Raw genomic sequence first — 5,195 nt, 5'->3', positions numbered from 1 at the left:
GGTGCCAATCAAGCCTGCAGAAGCCTTACCTACAGGATCCAATGCAGGATGGAAGACCTGGAGGTGCTTAAATCACCTCCGCTCTGGAGTGGCTCGCACCAAAAGAAGTGGGGATTTCCCTCAACCGACAAACACCCTGTGTGAGTGTGGTACTGCAGAGGACACTTTACAACATTTCATATTTAGATGCCAGGCACTAAAGGGTTGGTCATATTTTGGCCCTAAAAGGGGGGCAGATTTTCCCCCTTTCAACTTTTTCCGCGATACTCTTGAAAAGTTATTTATTTCGCGGCCTGAGCTGTCCTGACTTTTTAGCCTCGAGTCTTGCACATCTTTTGATACCAAAAACATACAATTCGAACCACAGGTTGCTGCGCAGCGAAATATTTTCGGCGCTACCCTCCGTCAAAACTGAATTTCCCCATATACGTAGTGTACACATTTGAATTACCATACGTGCTTCTGAATAATTAATTAGCCGTAGTTCCAAAACCCTTTAACCCATAGTCATGAAATTTCTTGGGTTTGTTCATGTTATGTTGTTCTATACATGTAACAAGTTTCATAATTGTTCGTCACTCGATGGCCGAAGTCATGGGGGCGGAATCTGCGTGAGATGGTCAAAACAACCCGGCCCTTTTCGGGCGAAAGTGACATTTTCCCATGTTTTCTTCAGGAAAACCCATAAATACATTAATAACATTTATTATAATGGAGAAACTCTCAACCAAATACAATATGTGCTCACTTGCCTCGAAAATCCTCGCAAACCCTTCCGAAAGGCAAATTTTAGGTGAAAATGACCCATGAACTTTGACCTCAGGTCAAGGTCACTAAAGGTCAATGCAAAAAATGGCAACATCAATTTTCTTGTTCTCAGGACTCATAAGATTACATTTATAATGGTTGCCATAAATTAACATGAAATTTCGACGGGAACCCAAATCTGCACATTGGCCCCCCTACTAATTCCAATGATTCGGCAGATGCAATATCTCATTTTATTCATAAACTTTCTCATGACATGTGCCGTGTAACATTATCTGTGGCGCGATCTGCAGGATCATCACGTTACTCGGCAACTGTACCGTTTGTTTGAAAGGTATGATTTGTGGGGTTCGTTCAAAAATCAAACTAATTACTTTCGTTCAATTTGTCTATTGAAACAAAGAACATGAACACGAAAGAAGAACGAAGGGAAAACCAAATGTGATGGGGGTTCATCCACATCACACAATAAAAGGAAAGGCTGCATATAGGCTACATGTACTTTAAAAACCCAAACACTTTTTACGGTTTTCTTTTCTTGTTTGTTACAAAAATATCCACGCCATTATCCATGCATCACTGACTATTTTTTTCTTTAAGTTTTTGGGAAATTAATATTTAATAAAAGACTGAAATTTACATGTACATACTCTATATTCAACTGGTTTTACATTTTACTTTGTAGAATTCGGGATTAGTTCTGCCGTGTCATCTCTGTGTTTTTGTCATCTAAACTGTTTTACAAGTTTCAAGGTGATCTTAGACAAGAGCAAATGAAAAATAGAATTAGCTGTTGCAAACTGCTTACCAACCAAAATTACCTATGGTATAAATGCAAAAAAATAGTTAGTGGCCTGACGTTTCGACCCTAGCAGGGTCTTTCTCGAACGCTAAATGACAAGACTATAAACATAAACAGGTACACGTATACATTACTGATGTAACAAAATCAGTCAAGTGGAAATAGATGATGCAGAGGAAAATACACAGAGAAAGCAGGCGGCTGAACAGAAAGGAGGGTAACAAAAGGGAGGGGGACTGGGGGAAGGGGATGGTTGACCACAAGAGGTCGGAACACAATTCTTCTCGACTCATGCAACTGCAATTGACATTTAGGAAGGATTCGAGGCAGGCAATTAGACTCTATTTTTGTGTGACTATGGCAGTAGCTCAATTTGTGTTTATCACAGATGAAAAGATGAATACATGGCGAGTCAAAAAGAAAGTGACCGTATGATCAAAACAAATGGCACGCTCCATTTTGTAAAAAATATAATTGGGATAAAGAACATGTTATTGAGTAGTAACTGTGAACATTTCACGTTATTTGCATACTCTATTCCCAAGTCGTGTCTATTTTAATAAAGAGATCACAAAATTCAGCTGTCCACCACTAATACCAATTTAACGGTCTACGAAATGATGAATATCCATTAATAAATATATTTATAAAGGAAAAATTGAAAAGGAAAATAGAAAAAAAATCACCAATATTTCTAGGGAAGAAGAGTTGAATTGTTCCCCATATTCAAAATACAAAATCTGACTGTAAAAATAATGTTTCAGTCTTGATTCATAAGATTTAAATCTCAGTTGTATTTGGAATCAATGAGGATGGCTATAAAGTGCTTGTTTCAATAGATCATCCCACAATAAAAACGAAAAATAAGAAGAGGAGCAATGGTTATTGGACTATGCCTCACTCACTAGAAAGTGAAGAGAGACATGTCCATTAGCATCACACTGCAGTCACATTTGCCCTAAACTGATTCTTTACTTAACCCTAAAAGGGCCGGGGGCGGAATCCGCCCCCCTCTCTTTTTGGGTGGTCTCGACTCGAGACCAGCCAAAATATCGAGACCAAAGGGGACCGAGACCGAGACCAAGACCGAGACCACAGCTCCCGAGACCGAGACCGAGACCGAGGCCGGCAAAAAGTGGTCTCGAGACCGAGACCGAGACCGAGACCGGTCTCGAGACCTACAACACTGGTAATACGCATTTTAGATTACCATTATGCGCTATGTCACGCCGGTTGTCAGCTTACTGGTCCGCGGTCGCCTGTCGAAGGGTCGTTTCTCAGTGGTCATCATGTGGATCATTCGCGACTATTTAGATTTAGATCAATGATAATTTTTTTGAAACTCAAAATCTCAGTGGGGGGGGGGACTGGGGGCGACAAGGTTTCATGGGGGGCGGACGCCCCCCCCCACGCCCCCCCCCCCCCCGTGGCTACGCCACTGGCGTGATCTCCAAGAACATCATGTAACCTTATACACCTGTATTAATGATGAGTTTACCATTTGTTTGAAAAGCATAATTTTGTGGAAAAGCCTCAATCAATTTGCTTCCAATCATTTTTTTTAATCCACGTGGGTAGTGATCCCTTAGGATGGGGATAACATAATATGGACACTCAAATTAGTTTTAACATTTCATCCGGGACGCAACCAGTAATATCCCCCAGATGCATATAAATGTTGTAAAAACTCACCATATAAATCGAAGGCCAAAATGTATGACCATGCCTTACAATCTCGTTCTTATTGTCTACTTCTTTTCAATATGCATTGAACAGGACGGTTGTATGCTGTACCCACTGTGCTTGGCAACTTTGCGTTTCCTTAAAAAATTAAATAAGAATAAAATAAAGATAAAAAACTAGATGTTAATTGCGTTTGGCTTTGTAACAAACGCAGGATGATGGGGCGCTGAACTATTTGTTTGACAGTATTAAATTTGTTAATTTAATTAAAAATGGCGGATCTAGCACTGTTCTTGTGATAATGTAACGTAGATGCAAACCTCAATAAAGGAAAAGCTGTCAAGATAACCAGAATTGGGCAGTACATGTACGAAACATTCGGAATTCCATAAACAGCGCAAGCTATAGAGTATCATGGTGTCCGACCTCTCCCTCCTCCCCAGTATCGGATTAACGTACGGGCCCAGGCCGGCCTCGGGCCCACATTGTCGGGGCCTCTCACAAAATGCTTACTGGAATCACTTCGTCCTTCGGCATCAGTCCAGGCATCTTCAGCATATCCAATTTGGGGGCCGGGGAGAAAAATGAATAGTTTCTGAAAAAGTGGCTGCATCTCTTACTTTTCTAAAGGGTAAAAAAAAAATTAAGATCAGTGGGCAACGAAGCTGACCACTCGACCATGTGGTTTCTTTTTTGTTCTGTACAGGCAATTATGTCCTGATGGGCGGAAACACGTGGATGATTGTAAGATGAGCAATAGCCTATAATTATGCGTTTGATTTGTCTGGATATTGCCATGTCTTAAACAGCCGTAATGACACGCAACAATGAACGCTGCAGTAAACTACATGTACTATTACCAGCGGCGTGGCCAGGGTTCTGAGGGGGGGGGGGGGTGGAGGGGTTGGATGTTAGATTGGGGTTGGGGGTGCCAAATTTCCTGTTGAACCAGTTAACCGTATTCACTTATAATTAACAAATTTCCAGTCGGGGCGACTGTAATTACATGGGAGATTTTTGTAAGGGCACGGTCAAGTCGTGGAACTAAAACAAACATTTTCACCCCCCCCCCTCGGCCCTCCCCCCCCCCCAAAAACAAAACCTCTTAGGGGGGCTCAAGCCCCCCTCTCCCCCCCCCCCCCCTCCCCTTGGGTGCGCCAAGGATTTATTGCTAGAGTAAGCTATCTGTCCCTATATATATTCGAAGTCCGAAGAACATGGAGCGGAGGGAACGGGAACCAGTTTAAGCAGACGACAGTGTGGTAGATTTTTCTTTTTCCTTTTTATCCCCCTGGCTTTCAAGCCAGACAGAAAGATATTGCGATCGCGTATTCCTTCTGTGTGTCCGTGTGTGTGTGTGTGCCATTTTGGTTAGGTAAGTCATAACCACATCCAGGGCACTAAGGACAGACTGACAGAGTGGACGGCTTTCCGCCAAATAGTGCGCAACAAGTACAAAGTGCACAGACGAGATGTATACGTGTATTTGCAAAAAAGATGTCAAAAATCAATTTGATCATACACGGATGGAAAACGATTGGACGGTATATAAGCCTACATGTACCGTTTTGAAAGTAAAGCGAAAAATATTTATTTTAAGAATTGATTAAGCGCCTGAAAATGATGAGGATGAGCACATTTTGAATTTGCTGAAGAAACTGCAGGAAATACTCGGCTTGGGTTCTAATGCTGCTTGAGCGCTTACATTTTGTATGTAATATGAAACAAAAAAATCAAATCTCAAATCACTTTGATCACTAAGCAATCATTTCTGAGGTTAATAAGAAAAAGATGTACCTCTGTACATGAGCTCTGCATGCACATCGATCATTGTCCATATGTAATTCAAACAGCTGAATCGAAGAGATCCGGAGGTATGAAAACGAGGTTTTATTGAGACATCTGCTTGTACTTGTCAAGAGTGACTTTAATCAATGCACTA

Source organism: Patiria miniata, unplaced genomic scaffold (genome assembly GCF_015706575.1).
Source record: "Patiria miniata isolate m_02_andy unplaced genomic scaffold, ASM1570657v1 HiC_scaffold_9, whole genome shotgun sequence".
Taxonomy (NCBI): domain Eukaryota; kingdom Metazoa; phylum Echinodermata; class Asteroidea; order Valvatida; family Asterinidae; genus Patiria; species Patiria miniata.
Note: the sequence above shows the minus strand (reverse complement) of the source record.